Source organism: Entelurus aequoreus, linkage group LG27 (assembly GCF_033978785.1).
Source record: "Entelurus aequoreus isolate RoL-2023_Sb linkage group LG27, RoL_Eaeq_v1.1, whole genome shotgun sequence".
Taxonomy (NCBI): Eukaryota; Metazoa; Chordata; class Actinopteri; order Syngnathiformes; family Syngnathidae; genus Entelurus; species Entelurus aequoreus.
Genome location: NC_084757.1, coordinates 14,545,533 through 14,565,870, shown reverse-complemented (window position 1 = coordinate 14,565,870; position 20,338 = coordinate 14,545,533). Strand labels below are relative to the sequence as shown.

The following is a 20,338-nucleotide window of genomic DNA, read 5'->3' as shown; positions in this document are numbered from 1 at the left end:
CAATTAAAAAGGCTTTGCATTTTAAATGATATTACTACTGGAGACCTTTTTTAAAAATTATTATTACTGTGTGCTTTAATTTTTTTTTTTTTATATCAGGATTTTTACCACAAAAAATAAAAATATTGCCATAATATTGCTTTGACTCACACACAAGTGACACCATCACTTGAAAAACATAACAGAAGAGTTTATTAAGTTAATTTTTACTCCGGGCAGAGGAGAACATATGTATTGTGATATGTAATAGCACAATAAAGCTAAAAAACTAAGAATTTTAAGACAATTTTTAAAAAATGACAAAATATTAGAAAACTAAAGTTATATTGTTGTGGGGAAAAATTAATTGCATCCATAATGTAATGTATGTGTCATTAATTGGAATAAAATCATTGTTTTAAAAAAATTACAAAATAATAGTAATAATTTTACGAGAATTTAGTCAGAATATTGCTAGAATTTTATTTTTACAATCCAATTAAAAAGGATTTGCATTTTAAATGATATAATTACTGGAGACTTGTATTTTATTACATAGTGAATAAAAAAAATGCAGTAGTAGGTAAAACAAATCTGGATTTTTACAACAAAAAATAAGAATATTGCCATAATATTGTTGTAAATGCCCTTTAAAAGATGTTCACAATGCGTGGGCTACAAAAAATGGTACAATCCAATTAAAAAGGCTTTGCATTTTAAATTATATTAATACTGGATACCTTTTTTTAAAAAATTATTATTACTGTGTGCTTTAAAAAAAATAAAATCTGGATTTTTACGACAAAAAATAAAAATATTGCCATAATATTGCTTTGACTCACACACAAGTTATACCATCACTTGAAAAACATGACAGAAGAGTTTATTAAGTAAATTATTATTTTGGGGCAGAGGAGAACATATGTATTGTGATATGTAATAGCACAATAAAGCTAAAAAAAACTAAGAATTTTAAGACAATTAAAAAAAAACTACAAAATATTAGAAAACTAAAGTTATATTGTCGTGGGGAAAAATTCATTGCATCCATAATGTAATTTATGTGTCATTAATTGGAATAAAATCATAGTGTTACGAGAAAAAAAAAATATACGCTTTTTTTTTTTTAATGAAAATTTTGTCAGAATATTGCTAGAAAAACATGGTACAATCCAGTTAAAAATTATTTGAATTTTAAATGATATTATTACTGGAGACTGTTTTTTATTACTTTGTGCTTTAAAAAAAATGCAATAGTAGGTAAAACAAATCTGGATTTTTACGACAAAAAATAAGAATATTTCCATAATATTATTGTAAATGCCATTTAAAAGATGTTCACAATGCGTGGGCTAGAAAAAAATGGAACAATCCAATTAAAAAGGCTTTGCATTTTAAATGATATTACTACTGGAGACCTTTTTTTTATTACTACTGTGTGGTTTTTTTAAAACAACTAAAAAAATCTGGATTTTTACGACAAAAAATAAAAATATTGCCATAATATTGCTTTGACTCACACACAAGTGACACCATCACTTGAAAAACATAACAGAAGAGTTTTTTAAGTAAAATATTACTAAGGGCAGAGGAGAACATATGTATTGTGATATGTAATAGCACAATAAAGCTAAAAAACTAAGAATTTTAAGACAATTTTAAAAAAAAACGACAAAATAGCTAAAGTTATATTGTCGTGGGGAAAAATTCATTGCATCCATAATGTAATTGATGTGTCATTAATTGGAATAAAATCATTGTATTAAGAAACAAATAATTAAAAAAGAATTTAGTCAGAATATTGCTAGAAAAAAATTGTACAGTCCAATTAAAAAGGATTTGCATTTTAAATATTATTACTAGAGACTTGTTTTTTTAAATTAGTTTGTGCTTTTAAAAAAACAAAAACAAATCTTGATTTTTACGACAAAAAATAAAAAATATTGCCATAATATTGTTGTAAATGCCATTTAAAAGATATTCTTAAGTCATGGGTATTACAAGGGAGGAAAAAAAAAAGTTGCAATATAATGGAATACAACCCATTAGGATCAAGTCAGAAAATTGCTAAATAAAAGTTGTACAGTGATATTAAAAACGTGTAATTTATGGGAATTAAGACACAACATTATGATCAAAACCTAATATTCCCCCACAATGGTACCTCGGTTTAGATTGCTTCAGTTTACGAGTTTTTGGGATACGGGCTGCCTGACACCTAATTGTTCAACTTTAAGTGACGAGCCTCCCCACCACTAGGTGGCGCAGCCAATGTCACGGCGGACCTCGTAACATCCGCCCAATACGTCAGGTGTTTCACACGCTGACTCGTTAGCTAATAGCCAGCAAAACATGACTTTGTTTTTCCAACATGGGAACCAAGAAAGTGAGTATAAAGAATTATTTTGGGAAGAAGAAGTGGATGATATTAATTTAAATAAATGTTTGACAGGGAAACAGATACCAAACAAGTCCTGCTCTTCAAGGTAAATTATTGTTGAATTACTACATAAAACTACTGTAGTTGTTTGCTATACATTTGATTATTTTTGATGTAATATTCCTTATAAGGTCGTTTTTCTTCCTAAGGGGCAAGTTACATGTTAAAATGATGGTGTTTTTGGGGGTTCTAGCATGTATAAATTGATTTCAATGGGAAACATTGATTTGAGATACGAGTCCTTTAGGTTACGTGCTCGGTCACAGAACCTGGCAAATTCGTAAGCCGATGTACCATTGTACTAGGGGTGTGGGAAAAAATCGATCCGAATTTGAATCGCGATTCTCACGTTGGGCGATTCAGAATCGATTCTCATTTAAAAAAAATATATTTTATTTATTTATTTATTTATTTTTACCTTTTTTGTATTTTTTTTTAAATTATTTTTTAAAATTAGTCAATCCAACAAAACAATACACAGCAATACCATGACAATGCAATCAAATTCCAAAACCAAACCCGACCCAGCAACACTCAGAACTGCAATAAACAGAGCAATTGAGAGGAGACACAAACACGACACAGAACAAACCAAAAGTAGTGAAACAAAAATGAATATTATCAACAACAGTATCAATATTAGTTACAATTTCAGCATAGCAGTGATTAAAAATCCCTCATTGACATTATCATTAGACATAAAAAAAAAAGAAGAAAAAAAAGAACAATAGTGTCACAGCGGCTTACACTTGCATCGCATCTCATAAGCTTGACAACACACTGTGTCCAATATTTTCACAAAGATAAAATAAGTCATATTTTTGGTTCATTTAATAGTTAAAACAAATTTACATATTTTTGCAATCAGTTGATAAAACATTGTCCTTTACAATTATAAAAGCTTTTTACAAAAATCTACTACTCTGCTTGCATGTCAGCAGACTGGGGTAGATCCTGCTGAAATCCTATCTATTGAATGAATAGAGAATCCTTTTGAATCGGGAAAAAAATTGTTTTTGAATCGAGAATCGTATTGAATTGAAAAAAAAAAAATCGATTTTGAATCGAATCGTGACCCCAAGAATCGATATTGAATCGAATCGTGGGACACCCAAAGATTCACAGCCCTACATTGTACTATAGGTGATTTTTTTTTTTTTTTTTTTTTAAAGTTAAAGTACATTATGATTTATCGGGACAGATCCATTAAGAGGTTGAGCAGAAATATGTCATATAGGAATGAACTATACACAATAAAACATAAACAAAATGCTGTGTCACATCAATGTTTTTTGAAGTAATACCTTTGTTACATGAAAAAAACACAAGTAATGTTAAAAAAAACCCAACTTTTTTTATATTAAAATAAAACACAAAGCAGTTTGACTAATGAAGGTGAAGTCTAATAAACAAGCTTTGTTCTTCTCTTGGTTCAACAGTTTGGGCAACAAAAATAAAGAGGAGTGACACCTCTCACATCGAATACACAATCTTCACAGCCTTTGTTCAGTTCGATGAGATGACAAAACATTTTAGCTAGTATTGATGTTATGTGAAGTATTGCTGGGCGATATATCGATATACTCGATATATCGCGGGTCTGTCTCTGTGCGATATAGAAAATGACTATATCGTGATATTCGAGTATACGTTCTCACGCAGTTGCTTTTAGCTCCTGGCATTACACTACCGACTTTTTTCACTCTTTCTTGTCATCTCCTTCTCACAGAGACTTAAAACGAGCGCACCTTCTTACATGCATCACATACTGTCGCGTCATACGCCCTCGCTGAGCAGAGCGGTAGCAGCATGGGTAACATTAGCTGTGATGCTAGCGGAGTGGTGTGAGTGGTAATACGAGAGAAAGAAGGTGCGAATCTGGTAACAAATGAAGGAGGAATTAATTCCTAAGAAAAACAGCACAGCGTCCATCGTCTGGCGGTGGTTTGGCTTCAAGCGGGAAGATGTCGAACAGACAACCGTAATATGTCAAATATGTGGCAAAAGCGTTGCTACAAAAAGTAGCATCTACTGCTAATTTGTAGCATCATTTGAAAAGGCACCCGCTAGAGAATGAAGAGTGCTTGAAACTCTGCATGTCAAAATCTCCGTTCTGTGCCACACCAACAAAATGCCGAAGCAACTATTTTCAGAGATCAACGCCATATGAAAAAATTATTCAACAACAGAATAGCGAAGGACATACACTAATTGATTTCATATTATGCAGTTCATTTTTATTTGACAGTCATTGAAATATCTTGTGTGACATCATGCACAAAAGCGCACTATTTTTGTTTTAAACTATTGTAGTTGCGTTCTGTACAAAAAGTGCACTTTAATTTAGTGTTGTTTTGATATGTCATCTTAGTGACATCATGCACAAAAGTGCACTAATAGCTTGTTTTAAAATGTCTCTGATAATCTTGCACTTTCTGTTTTGAAATGACATGAATGTTTGTGCCACTGCTTTGCCACTGCTTAATAACTGTAATAAATACAGTGTTGGTAAATTGACTTAGTTGTGGTTTCCCTCTGTGCATGAAAGTTTAAAATAAGCATATATTAAAGGCCTACTGAAACCCACGCAGTCTGATAGTTTATATATCAATGATGAAATCTTAACATTGCAACACATGCCAATACGGCCGGGTTAACTTATAAAGTGCAATTTTAAATTTCCTGGGGAACTTCCGGTTCAAAACGCCTTTGAGGATGATGTATGCGCGTGACGCAGCCAGTAGAACACAGGTATGGCTTCCCCATTGAAGCCAATACGAAATAGCTGTTTTCATCTCATTATTCCACAGTATTCTGGACATCTGTGTTGGTGAATCTTTTGCAATTTGTTCATTGCATTATGGAGAAAGTGTCATGTACGTAACTTTGGTTAAATATATAAGCTTTATGAACCTTGGGTTAGGTGAACGGTTCTTTGGGCTGAGTGAGTGTGTGTGTTGTGCAGGTGTTTGAATTGTATTGGCGGGTTATATATACGGGATCCTGTCCATATTACCCGCTCGAGCTATAACTAGCTCGAGCTAGTAGCTAGGAGCTAGCATAACAAACACCTAGGTGTTTTTATGTGGGATTAATTTGTGGCATATTAAATATAAGCCTGGTTGTGTTGTGGCTAATAGAGTATATATATGTCTTGTGTTTATTTACTGTTTTAGTCATTTCCAGCTGAATATCAGGTCACCCTCGGCTCTCACAGCATCTTCCCTATCTGAATCGCTTCCACTCCCCACTAGTCCTTCAATTGCACTTTACTCATCCACAAATCTTTCATCCTCGCTCAAATTAATGGGGAAATTGTCGCTTTCTCGGTCCGAATCTCTCTCACTTCATGCGGCCATCATTGTAAACAATAGGGAACTTTGCGTATATGTTCAATTGACTACGTCACGCTACTTCCGGTAGGTGCAAGCCTTTTTTTATCAGATACCAAAAGTTGCGATCTTTATCGTCGTTGTTCTATACTAAATCCTTTCAGCAAAAATATGGCAATATCGCGAAATGATCAAGGATGACACATAGAATAGATCTGCTATCCCCGTTTAAATAAAAAAAAAATCATTTCAGTAGGCCTTTAATGCAGTATGAACAAGAATGTTTTAATGTAGACACATATAATCATCATACTGCTGTGATTATATGCATCAGGTGTTAATTCAAGGCTAAGGCAAAATATCGAGATATACATCGTGTATCGTGACATGGCCTAAAAATATCGAGATATTAATAAAAGGCCATATCGCCTAGCCCTAATGTGAACACTGATACAGTTTGCAGTTAAATAAAGGACGATTGAACATCCCAGTCAATAAAGTAAAGACTTTATAAACAAGTTGTGACAACGTTCACGACACATTGACTGCTACAAAACATCAAATTGTCTTCTCCTTCGCTGTGTACTTTTAGTGTGGGGACAAGTGCGCATGTCTCCAATATTGTCCACACCTGTCGCCATCTAAACACAGCAGTGCGCTCTTAAACGCACGGCGGGAAGCGAGGGAAAATTACTTTAACCAAGCGCTTGGCTCCGTTTACTACGAGGGGAAATCTCCCGAGCAAAGTCCGTGTCCTTAGTCCGCTATGATTATCAAGCCAAACGACGCTAGTGCGCATGCGCCTGACTTGGTGTTGCCTGAAATGCAGTAATAAATGAAGTTTTTTCTGTAATTAAAAAAGTAGACGGTATTACTAACCGTCTGGAATTTTATCGAAAATTATCATTACACCGTTTACTGTTACATCCCTCGCCCATTAACAAGTACAAAGTCAAGGGCGGTCACGGCATGTTCGTGCCGCAGATGTTGGTCAATTTTTTAGGGCTTACGGCAAATGACGAGGGCGGTCACGGCTTTTGCCACAGTTGCCATGGTTAAATCCGAGCTCTGGGTATAAAGTAGGTGTACTTGTTGAAATTTTAATTTTAGTTTTACATGGAACATGTACTAGTAAAGACGATTCCAACGACAGAGGTATCATTTTCCTGCTATAATTATTAATAAAGTTATGGATTTTTAAAACCTACAAAAATGCACTAATTTGGTCAACTTCTTCAATGCAAAGTCAATGGCGCTCTAGGTTTTTAGGTGTGACTTTTTGTTACAACTGTTATAACGTTCTCAATATTTACCCGAGTTCTAAAAGGTTGGTATAATTGGAAAGCTTGCTAATCAAAGAACAGATTTATTTTTTTATTTTTTTTACAGTTACGGTGATTAAATTCATTAAATTAGCGTTGGAAGTGACGGAAAATTTGAGTAAACATGGCTTGTTAGTCACACCACAACGACCAGGCACTCGGCGCGAATCGATCACTATAAAATATATTTTGCAGACTCAGATAAATGCATACTTTATATTGTAATAGGCTTACCAATTAACATTTTACTGACTGTAGATTTTTTTGCAGGGCAGTTTTGTTGAGTGTTAACTTGCAAAATGTTGTCAGCTTTGTGGCACAAGCACTTGTCCAATCTGAAAATTTCAATATTCTGGATAAACTCAGACAGTGGTTCTTAAACCTTTTTCACCAGGTTACCCCCTCAGAAAAAAAACCTGGCTCTCCAAGTACCACCATAATGAGGTAATTAGGCTTAAGTATTCGTAAAAAATAAGGCAGAGGTTTTATTTAACATGTATATTTAATATATTTGACCACTTTTTTTTTTTTCTCAAATTGAGGCAGAGGTGGTACAATCCTGACCATGCCCCAGAATTTTAACGCAAAAAAATGGTAGTTTTTTCAATTTACAGTAATATGCTGTAAAGAACACCGTAATATTTATTGTCATATTTATTAATTTGATGGGTAGTTTGCTGTAAAATCATAAGTCAAGCAGATATTTAAGTATTTCTTTTTATTTAGACCAAAAATGTTTGGAAACTATGATAATATACTGTAAAATGTGTTGCAATAATGGATACTATAAAAGTTTAAAAGGCTTGCAATTTCAAACAGTACATATGTTTTCTGTCAAAATGAAAAAAATCCATTACATTTAGTAAGAAAATATTAAGTACTTTATTGACACATATCATGTTTGCGGGCCAGATAAAATGTCGCGGGCCAGATCTGGCCCCCGGGGCTTGAGTTGGACACCTGTGGCCTAAGCGCTTGCATAAGAGAATGATAGACTCATAGCTTGTGTGGTTGTGTTATAGTATTGTAAAGGAATAAAGTGGTAATATTACAGAAAAACAAATCTGGGTATTATTTAAAAATACATAATTAAATGAACATTTAGTCAGAATATTGTTAAAATATTTTTAATTTATAATAAAAAAAAATACATATTTATTGAAAAAATATATTAAAAATGTTGGAAAAAATCTAAATCATAGCATTTATAAGAATAATTGATTTTATTCTGTAAATAGACCATAGCCCAATAACAGAACAAACATCTGGTTCAGCTTGCACTGCTCTAAAAGTAACGTATTTTCCAGATTTTAAGCCGTTACTTTTTTTCCTACGCTTTGGCCACTGCAGCTTATAAAACGGTGCAGCTAATACAGTATATGGATTTTTCTCTGCTAACGGCCTCAATGTTTTGTATTCAACAAATACACTGACGCTGAAATGTGTGATATTGTTTGTCTTATGGCGTCATCTTTTGGTCAAGTTCGCTCACTGCAGGTGCTTCGGGTTGAAAATGTACTTCCTGTTTCGTGCTTTGAGACTTAATTATATCCTGTTTTGTCTATTAGTCTATAGCAGGGATGTCAAACTCATTTTAGATCGATGGCCACATGGAGAAAAATCCACTTCCAAGTGGGCCAGACTGGTAAAATCACGGCACGATAACTTAAAAATAAAGACACATTCAGATTGTTTTCTTTGTTTAAAAATAGAACAAGCACTTTCTGAAATTGTACAATGTTGTTGTTTTGTTTTTTTACAATTACCTGTTGCGGTTAATAGTATATATATACTTTGTCGTTATTTTGATTTCTGAATAAATTGTGATAATGTTCATCAGTCAACTCATTGGTGTTAATTTTCAATCTATCAAGATAAAAAAATTATATCAAAATCAAATTACAGTATGTTATTCAGGTAGTTTGATCATTTTCCTCGAATGATGTACTAACATGTGGTTTATTTTGTACATACAGTATGTAGCATCATCTACAAAGATAAAAATAATTGCTATTGCGACATCCAGTGGACACATTTAGAGCAGCTGTTTCTTTCATTCAGAAATTTCAGGTACATTTTTATACTTAGCAAACTCATCCCGCGGGCCGGATGAAACCTGTTCGTGGGCCTGATCCGGCCTTCGGGCCGTACGTTTGACACCCCTGGTCTATAGTGTTTCTGCTCAAAATGATTCTTCATTCATCACTCCAAGCAATGTTTGTATGTTTTACAATATAACTAAAACAATTCATACTTACTAAACCAGGGGTCCCCAAATTTTTTTTGCCGGGGGCCGGACTGTATGTGTATATATATATATTCCAATTCCGAGCGCGATTATGACACGTTATCGATGGGAAAATGCATTTTTAGACAATATAATTTGGAGACACCAAGAGCAACAAGGGGTAGAAAATGGATTAGAAATGACAGATTAAAAAAAAACAAAAAAACCCAACATTTTTTATTCCCGCAGGCAGGATTTTTGACGCTTGCGGGCCAGATCCGGCCCGCGGGCCGTAGTTTGGGGACCACTGTACTAAACCGTCCCATGTGTGATGTCTGCAGGAGTGTTTTAATGCATATTTGTATGTAATCATGCTAGCGTTGTTAGTATTTGCGAATATGCACTTTTTACAAGTGTCTGTGTTAGTAATATTAACTTACAATGGCATTCTTTTTGTATTGTTTCAGTTTCGTAAAATCCCCAAAACTGTCTCCACGGAGTCTGTTTAGCTGATTGGAGAGCAAGCATCCGCAGCTCGTGGATCCACGACGATGACTTCTGTTTAGTTTGATCAGACATTTTACTGCCGTGAGACAGGCGCTGTTTGAAAGCAATTAAGGTATGTAAATAAACATTTACAAAATAATTCGTACCAGAATATATCTTTGGTTTATGGTCCGATGCGGCAAATACAAATCCCGAAACCAGTGAAGTTGGCACGTTGTGTAATTCGTAAATAAAAACAAAATACAATGATTTGCAAATCCTTTTCAACTTATATTCAATTGAATAGACTGCAAAGACAAGATATTTATTGTTTGAACTGAGAAACTAATAATTTTTTTTTTGCAAATAATCATAAACTTAGAATTTAATGGCAGCAACACATTGCAATAAAGTTGGCACAGCGGTATTTTTTACCACTGTGTTACATGGCCTTTCCTTTTAACAACACTCAGATAACGTTGCTTGGATGGCAACATATATTGCTCCAAAACTTGTATGTACCTTTCAGCATTAATGGTGTCTTCACAGATGTGTAAGTTACCCATGTCTTGGGCACTAATACACCCCCATACCATCACAGATGCTGGCTTTTGAGCTTTGCGCCTATAACAATCCGGATTGTTCTAGGGCAAATTGTTTCCAAAAACAATTTGAAATGTGGACTCGTCAGACCACAGAACACTTTTCCACTTTGCATCAGTCCATCTTAGATGACTTCCCAGTGAAGCCGGCAGCGTTTCTGGGTGTTGATAAATGGCTTTCTCTTTGCATAGTAGAGTTTTAAGTTGCACTTACAGATGTAGCGACAAACTGTAGTTACTGACAGTGGTTTACTGAAGTGTTCCTGAGCCCATGTGGTGATATCCTTTACACACTTGATGTCGCTTTTTGATGCAGTACCGCCTGAGGGATCGAAGGTCTGTAATATTGTCGCTTACGTTCAGGGATTTCTCCAGATTCTTTTAACCTTTTGATGATATTACGGACCGTAGATGTTGAGATCCCTAATTGGGTATGTTTTTTTGTTTTTGTCATAAAAAAATACAATCATGTGTGCTTACTGACTGTATCCCTGCAGACTGTATTCATCTATATTGATATATAATGTAGGAACCAGAAATATTAATAACAGAAAGAAACAACCCTTTGGTGCGAATGAGTGTGATTAAGTATAAATGGGGGAGGGAGGTTTTTTGGGTTGGTGCACTAATTGTAAGTGTATCTTGTGTTTTTTATGTTGATTTAATAAAAAATAATCATATTTTATTTTATTATTTTAATTTTTTAACATTTCTTGTGCGGCCCGATACCAATCGATCTACAGACCGGTACTGGGCCGCGGCCCGGTGGTTGGGGACCACTGATCTAAATCATAGAATGCATATAAATAAAATAATTGATTTTATTTTGTGGCTACACTACGGCCCATAACAGAACAAGCGTCTGATACTGCAGAAGTAGTACTATCAAAAAGTATACCTGCAAACATGCCACTAAAAATTATATATACTTCAAGTCTTATATTAAATCAAAAATGTTTCTTAAATCCCCCCCAAATTGTCCTTAAGCACATTTTAACATGTGGAAACCCCGCAAAGCTAATGTCGTGACTCCACTATTACTGGTATTTTTAAGAATAAAACCTTGTACAAAAGACTCCAATAGGGAGTTGATTTACGGGAGCTCAGGTGTGCTTTGTGGGGGCCAGACTCCCACCCAAATGGACCCCTTGTTATCTGGGTCTTCCAGGTCTAACTAACACTCACAAGCCCCCTGTGTCCACATGTGACCTTTGTGGCTGGCAGACCCGTTTCTCCTTTCTGTCCACCTCTCTTTCTAATCCAGCGGGCATATTTGGGCATGTTCCCAGTCAGAATGCAAGTGTGGCCACGAGTGCTGCACCCCTCCCACGCACACAAAGACACAATAGACTCCGGCAGTGAGCTGCCAGGCCGCTATTATAACCCTAATCCCGCGCCTATTCTACCGGCCAGAGAGAGAGAGCGAGAGACCCACAGAGAGGGAGGCAGAGCTGAAGATGAGGTCATCCCATGCAGGGGTCACTGCCCCCCCCAATAGAGGGCCACAGATAAAGGCTGCAGGGCAGGATGGAGAGAATGGGCCTGGATGGCTGCACAAGACTGACAGATGCTCAGAGAGTGCACTGAATGGAAACCTACAAAATGACACCATCGACGGCCACAGCATGGGGGACAATGCTACAGGTCCATTGTGTGTTCTATAGTTAATACAGAGCAGTGACGTGACAGGGGACCCGCTTTAGACGACAACCCATCGATGTCAACCAACTCATCAAGTCCTGGTCCACTGTGTGGTTTCGGCTATGTCGACAACCGTTTATGTTGATGCCAGTCAGAGGGGCGTCGACATTGACCGATTGTCGTAAAAAGTATTCGGAAAAAGTGGTGTGGGTGTGACACGTCTGAGGCATTTTTTTCATTGGCCGGTGGGGCTGTTATAAATGAGCCTATGAATTCTGCCTAGCGACAACCATGAAATATTATCTCCAATCCGAGCAAGTCTGTGCATAGGTGTTTAATTTGTTGTTGGTTAGTAGTAGTAAGGAAACAATTTCCACCAAACTTTGTACAGCAACAGGCGTTCCGGGGGCCAAATCATGTACGGGAATGACACCATACCAGGCCCCGAGTTTAGTTCCAAACTTGTGAAACAAAAAATATTTGCAGCAAATTCAAACAAACAGTGCTCCTGTTGTATAGACTTAGACTTAGACAAAGTCTATGGATCCACAAGGGAAATTGTTCCACATAGTAGCTCAGTTTCATAGGATGAAAAGGGTAAGGATGGAGTGGATAATGCAGTTATTAAGTAGACACAAAATGTGTACCGTAGTAGCAATATATAAAATATAACATATATGTAGGGCTGCAACAACTAATCGATTAAATCGATTAAAATCAATTATAAAAATAGTTGGCGATTAATTTAGTCATTGATTCGTTGGATCTATGCTATGCGCATGCGCATAGGCAATTTTATTTTATTTTATATACTTTAAATATGTTTTTTATTAGATTTTTTTATAAACCTTTATTTATAAACTGCAACATGTAGAAACAGCTGATAAACAATAATCAAAATAAGTATGGTGCCAGTATGCTGTTTTTTTTCCAATAAAATACTGGAAATGATAGAAATGTAGTTTGTCTCTTTTATCCGATTATTAATCGATTAATCGAAGTAATAATCAACAGATTAATCGATTATCAAATTAATCGTTAGTTGCAGCCCTACATATATGCAATATTTACATATTATATATACAGTATATAAAATATACTGATATATTATATTATTATATTATGTTTTTATATAATATATACATTATATAACAAATCCCAATTACCATGTACAATATTAGAGTATATGTAACAGCTGCAGCAAAAAAAAAAGAAAGGGCAGCATAAAATAGAGAGTACATCCTGCAGAAAATATACATTATTAACACAGGGAGGTAGCTATCATAGAAGCGGTCAGGTAATAGACAAATATTATCTATTGCTGTATGGCGAGTGATTATACAGCTGGATGGAGTGCGGAATAGTATAGAGGAACTAGGATCCCTGTTAACACATTAGCAGATCCTTGCATTGACACTTTAACCGTGCTAGCGAACATGGAACACTGGGGTCCAAACTTGTTGTTTACATAACTGAGGCGTTCCTCAGGGCACCCATTTGAGTCCTCCCCTTTTTGGCAGTTACACATTTGTAACTGTGTTGCTGTAACTTGTTTACTTCAGACGTAGTCAGTAGTCTTTTGACCAACTTCTTTAGTTATACTAGTGGTGTTCCTCAAGGTTCCAGTTTAGGTCCTCTCTTTTTCATCATTTGGGTTATTCAACTGGTTACTCGTGAGTTCAGTTTAATAAACTGCGAGAGATTTACATTTTTGCAGGAAATTCCTAAAAACCACTGCAGAGAGGAATAGAGAGGATCTTTGACTAGCTTTTTTGCAGAAGGTCCTTAAAAAAAAACGGCCGAGTGCTACTGTAACTCTTGACAAAATAAATAGACCAACATCAAATGTCTGTAGACGACGCTGGGTCTAAGGAATATACAAAATAAGAATAAAAGTGAAAGGAGAAGTCCGGTCCCCCGGTTCTTAACTTTCTGGAAATGTGGTCCCCTAAAACAATTTTTGGATTATGCCTGCTGTAGATAAATGGTGCATTTTTTAATGTTAGCATTTAAGATAGTGATTGGAGCGCTAGCCGCTTATAACCGGGAGTTTTTCAAAGTGTGGTAATTAATCACGATAATTAAAAATGTTTTAAATGTTAATAACTGTTGATCATTTTAACACGGTTTGTTTATTAATTCATTTAAAGGGGCAAGGAATATTAATGAATACAATAACACACTGGACGAAGTGTAAATATAACAGATTATAGCAAGCATGCTAATTTCTATTTGAAGTCCCTCATCATAAAAACAGCAACAAAAGCACAATGGAATAAAAATCGACAAAAAAGTTATAATGAAATAGATTTAAAATGTGTACATGTTTGGTTTGCATGTAACGGTTTATCATATCGGTAATCGTAACATTTCTAATTACAAACATGAAAAAAAGATTGTAATATTCAAGTAAAATTGTAAATATTACATGTAAAGTCGCAGTAGTGTTTGTAATTTTACAAATACAGAAAAGTATTTATAAAAAAATACATTTAAGGGACTACATTTAAAATATTAAGAGACAAAAGTTGGAAAAACATTTAAAATAAATCATTATTAACAGGGATAAAGTCATAGTCAAAGACAAAATTATAAGAAAGCTAGAAAATTATGTTTAAAAATTGGATTGATCTAAATAAAGTCATAACACAGGGTGCAAAGGTCTTAGATAAATACAGTACAAGTACAAAATCAGCCATTTTTTTAGAATGACGTCATTATATATTAGGGATGTCCCGATCCAGGTTTTTGCACTTCCGATCCGATACCGATACTGGCCTTATCCGAGCATGTATTAAAATTTAAAGTTATTTAGCCTACTTAGTTGTCAGATTCATGTTGAAAAGGGTTTTAGTACTCTTGATAACAACTAGCCAGCTGAATTAGGTGAGTTTGAATAATACACAATGGAGATGTTGACGTGCGGAGTTTCAAACACTCTTCATTTTCTAGCAGGGGACTTTTCAAACGATGCTACATATTAGCAGTAATGCTACTTTTTATAGCAACGCTTTTGCCCCACATTTGACAAATTACGGTTGTCTGTTCGACATATTCCCACTTGAAGCCAAACCACCGCCAGACGATGGACCCCCTGCTGTTTTTCTTGGGAATGAATTAATTCTTCCTTCATTATTACCGCTCACACGGCTACGCTAGCATCACAGCTAACGTTACCCATGCTGCTACCTCTCTGCTGGGAGAGGGCGTATACCAGAGGTGGGACCAAGTCATTGCTTTGCAAGTCACAAGTAAGTCTCAAGTCTTTGCCCTCAAGTCTCGAGTCAAGTCCCGAGTCAAGACAGGCAAGTCCCGAGTCAAGTCCAAAGTCAAGACTGGAAAGTCTCAAGTCAAGTCACAAGTCCTGCATTTTGAGTTTCGAGTCCTTTCAAGTCATTTTAACCACAGACTAATATTTTTACACAGATTGTGTATGCTTTTAAAACGTTGTATTTATTTATTAAAACAAGTGCATTTGAAATTGCAAGAAAGAAAAAAAATAGTACTGACATTGCAATTCATAATAGCACTATTAACCAGTCATTTTAATAGTGTAAACAATTTTAAACATTTAACTCATTCCTTTACAGAATAAACACATTTGCAAAAACAAGTGCAACTGTACTTATTTGTACAAAAGTGTTAACATTGTATTTCCATGGCATATTGCATTGTAACTAGTTCCACAGCAGTTTCTATTCTGTTCTTACCTTATCTCATTGATCTCATCTTGTACTGTATGTGTGTTGATGTGTGCGTACACATGAAAAACATAACAAATATATGAACATAACAATGAACAGAGTTGTACTTTTTAGATGTCAGGGCCCTATGCAATATGTACACATATTCTTAATATAGTATACATTTTAACTGACCTTTATTTGACTATGTTTGTCTTTTTGTAGGTGGCTAAAATATGCGGTGCTGCTGACCGCCGTCTAACGTCACGTTACTGTGGTTGATACATTGACTAACGTAACGTTATGTCTAGGTACCTCATGCAACCCTGCTTAAAAAAAATCACTTGACAAAAAGTATGAATAAGGTAGCGAACTGCAGTGGACGCAACAGATTGCCGTGTTTGCAATGACGTTATAACCATAGACATCTTATAAGTAGACGCAGCATTGGTTGCTGTGACGCGAGCAATTTGCATCTTGAAGTGGTGATGAGGAGCCGGCGAGCAGCCTAAACTGACAGTTGACAGGTAGAAAACAAAGATGCCGGGCTGGTGTTCAGCGTTTTCCTGCTCAAATGAGCGGACTGTTGAAAATAGGAATCGGGGGATTACTTTTCACAAGTAAGATTTAATATTAATGTACTATTGGTTATATTTTATGAAAATAACATTACCACAGAGTTGAGAAGGAGCAAAGATCTTCAATATTTGTATGTGAAAATCACAAAGAAATCTTCTGGGGGAGGATGACGCCCCTACAGGGGTTTGGTTTACAAACTTTCAGCCCCACCTAAAACAAAATTCACCAGCCGCCACTGATTATGATGCATTCTCATTTTAGGCAAAATATAAGACAATACTTTCTTAACAGTATAATTGTAACCAGGAATAAGTCTTCAAGTAACAATATTCAAATACTAACATTGTTGGGTAAGGCAGCATTTGGTTTTATTCTGAATCCAGTGAAACAGATTGGTGGTTTTAGCTGGCATAAAGACTTTCAGGTGTTTATATATGTTCAAGTATTTGGCAGACGCTTTTAACCAAAGCGACATACATAAAAAATACATATATAACAATCACTGTAAACATGATCATTTAAGGGAAGAATGTAATACAAAATATCAATACAAAGTGTCAAGACAGAATAAACTCTCTGTTGCTGCAGCAACAGAGATACAGTCTATAAGATATATAGATATCAAATGTATTCATACATTGTTTATGTAGGATATACGCATGTATATATAACGTAATCATATTGTTTCTTCAACTTAAAAATAGCTGAACCTTTTTCTCCCTCTTCTCTGGGTTTATATTCCCAGTTTTGATCTCGGACGTCTGGTCACTTATAGCATATAAGAATATTATATTACTGTTAAGCAAACCATGAATAATAAAACATGTGTCCGTTATCATAGCTACACGTATGACAAAAAAGCGCGTGAAAATGAGTGGTATTCAGTGAGGTAAAATGAATTAAATGCGCTGACAGTTCATTGCTCCTGCCAAATGAATTGCACTGAGTGGAGCGGATCACCACTCCAAGATGGCGGCCCCGCGTCTCGTCTGCGCCAGTAGGCAGTAGCGCTCGATGCTGTGTACCCTTATAAGATGTCTATGGTTATGACGTTAGCAGTGAGTTTACAGCCTCACTGATTTAACTACACAGCAAATAAAAGTCATGTTACTTAGCCAATAAACGTTAGCTTACATTCAAAACTTACCCTTCTTTGTGCAACTTCAAATGTCGAACAAAGTTGGAAGTTGTTGCGTCTCCGTCTGTAATATTCGAACTGCATGATTTGCATACGGCAATTCGTTTTTTGTTGACCAAGTCGTAGTTTTTATACCCGAGCGAAACCAACTTTGGTATAAATCTTTCTCACTGGCGCGTTGTTTGACAACTCTTGTTCATTGGTTGTCCTGCAATTTGATTGGATGAATGCTGTGGGATGAAAACAATGTAGATCTAATTTGATTGGCTGTTGTACTGAGAGCACACACGCTGACAGGCAGCACACACGCTGATAGATAGACAGACACGTACAAAATGAAAGATACGGAGCGCTCCCAAATAACTTTTTAAGCTTTAGGTTTTGGGGAAAGTAGCAAGTCATGTCAAGTCAAAAGGCTCAAGTCCAAGTGAAGTCACAAGTCATTGATGTTAAAGTTAAAGCTAAGTCGAGTTGCAAGTCTCTTTACATTTTGTCAAGTCGAGTCTAAAGTCATCAAATTCATGACTCGAGTCTGACTCGAGTCCAAGTCATGTGACTCGAGTCCACACCTCTGGCGTATACGTATGTGACGTATGACGTGACAGTATGTGACGTGTGTTAGAAGGTGCGCTTGCTGTCTGTGTGAAGCAGACACAAGGAGTGGGAAGAGCCTGTCGTGTAATGCCGGCAGCTAAAGGCATCTGCGTGAGGACGTATACTCGACTGTGTTGAAGGTGTGCTGGAAAATGCAGAACGGAAATTAGGGAGCAGCAGAAAAGTGGAATGTATTATTTAAATCTGTGCCTTGGAAAACACGGACCGGAATTTTTTTAAAAACTGGATCTGGATCAACATTTTCCCATGCCTTGCCAATACGCATTTTTTGGCCAATATCGGCGGCCGATCCGATCCAAATATTGGATCGGGACATCCCTATTATATATACGAAAAAACTTGCAATATTTTCATAAATATCTCAATGGTTATTGAATTTGCCCAACACGTGCACAAAGACGTAAGAGTGAACAAAGAACAGGAAAAGCATAACAAATATTTTTACAAATACAAATAATTTACGGGGCTGACGGCACCACCTGCAGATTGTTGAGAAGAACAATACGTGCTTTCATGTCGGTCTTCAAAGGTCCCCGATCACATCAGAAAAAGCCGCAAGATGCAGCGTTTCCACGCATACCGCCACCTAGTTTACAGACTTGTAATAACAAGCTAAATTCAAGCTACATTTGCAGACAGCCCCATTATAACGTGTTAATGAGCAATGGGGAATACGTTATTGCATGGGAAACACTGGTTACACATGTTTTCTGTGCTATATATATATATATATATATATATATATATATATATATATATATATATATATATATATATATATATATATATATATATATATATATATATATATATATATATATATATATAAATATACAGCACAGGCCAAAAGTTTGGTCACACCTTCTCATTGAATGCGTTTTCTCTATTTTTATGACTATTTACATTGTAGATTGTCACTGAAGGCATCAAAACTATAAATGAACTCATGTGGAGTTATGTACTTAACAAAAAAAGGTGAAATAACTGAAAACATGTTTTGCATTCTAGTTTAAGTTAAGTCAAGTTAAAGTACCAATGATAGTCACACACACACTAGGTGTGGTGAAATGTGTCCTCTGCATTTGACCCATCCCCTTGATCACCCCCTGGCGAGGTGAGGGGAGCAGTAGGCAGCGGCGGTGCCGCGCCCGGGAATCATTTTTGGTGATTTAACCCCCAATTCCAACCCTTGATGCTGAGTGCCAAGCAGGGAGGTAATGGGTCCCATTTTTAAAGTCTTTGGTATGACTCGGCTGGGGTTTAAACTCACAACCTACCGATCTCAGGGTGGACACTCTAACCACTAGGCCACTGAGTAGGTGTGTTCACCCTTTGCTCTGATACATTTTTTGCACACTCTTGGCATTCTCTCGATGAGCTGGACTCTAGAGCAGTCGAGACAAATCACGCTTTTCCATCTGGCAATCTGATGGACGAGTCTGGGTTTGGAGGTTGCCAGGAGAACGGTACATTTCGAACTGCATTGTGCCGAGTGTGAAATTTGGTGGAGGAGGAATTATGGTGTGGGGTTGTTTTTCAGGAGTTGGGCTTGGCCCCTTAGTTCCAGTGAAAGGAACTTTTAATGCTCCAGAATACCAAAACATTTTGGACAAATCCATGCTCCCAACCTTGTGGGAACAGTTTGGAGCGGGCCTCTTCCTCTTCCAACATGACTGTGCACCAGTGCACAAAGCAAGGTCCATAAAGACATGGATGACAGAGTCCGGTGTGGATGAACTTGACTGGCCTGCACAGAGTCCTGACCTGAACCCGAGAGAACACCTTTGGGATGAATTACAACGGAGACTGAGAGCCAGGCCTTCTCCACCAACATCAGTGTGTGTCCTCACCAATGCGCTTTTGGAAGAACGGTCGGAAATTCCTATAAACACACTCCGCAACCTTGTGGACAGCCTTCCCAGAAGAGTTGAAACTGTAATAGCTGCAAAAGGTGGACCAACATCATATTGAACCCTATGGGTTAGGAATGGGATGGCACTTCAACCAAATACTTTTGGCAGTAAGTTACCCATGCCTTGGGCACTAATATACCCCCATATCATCACATATGCTGGCTTTGCGCCTACAACAATCCAGATTGTTTTAGGCAAATTGTTTCCAAAAACAATTTGAAATGTGGACTCGTCAGACCACAGAACACTTTTCCACTTTGCATCAGTCCATCTTAGATGAGCTCGGGCCCAGCGAAGCCGGCAGCATTTCTGGGTGTTGTTGATAAATGGCTTTTGCCATTTATACTTTTTATATTAAGTATGTATTTATATTTTTATATA

General features: G+C 36.3%; 1 long non-coding RNA gene across 4 annotated transcripts in view; it reads left to right on the top strand.

Moving 5' to 3' along the window:
* LOC133644657 (uncharacterized) overlaps positions 1 to 20,338 on the top strand; it is a 164,782-nt gene that overhangs the window by 18,094 nt on the left and 126,350 nt on the right. For all 4 annotated transcript variants that reach the window (XR_009824802.1, XR_009824801.1, XR_009824804.1 and 1 more), the window contains exon 3: positions 9,768 to 9,919. This is a non-coding gene — a long non-coding RNA (uncharacterized LOC133644657). The remainder of the gene's footprint in view (positions 1 to 9,767; positions 9,920 to 20,338) is intronic.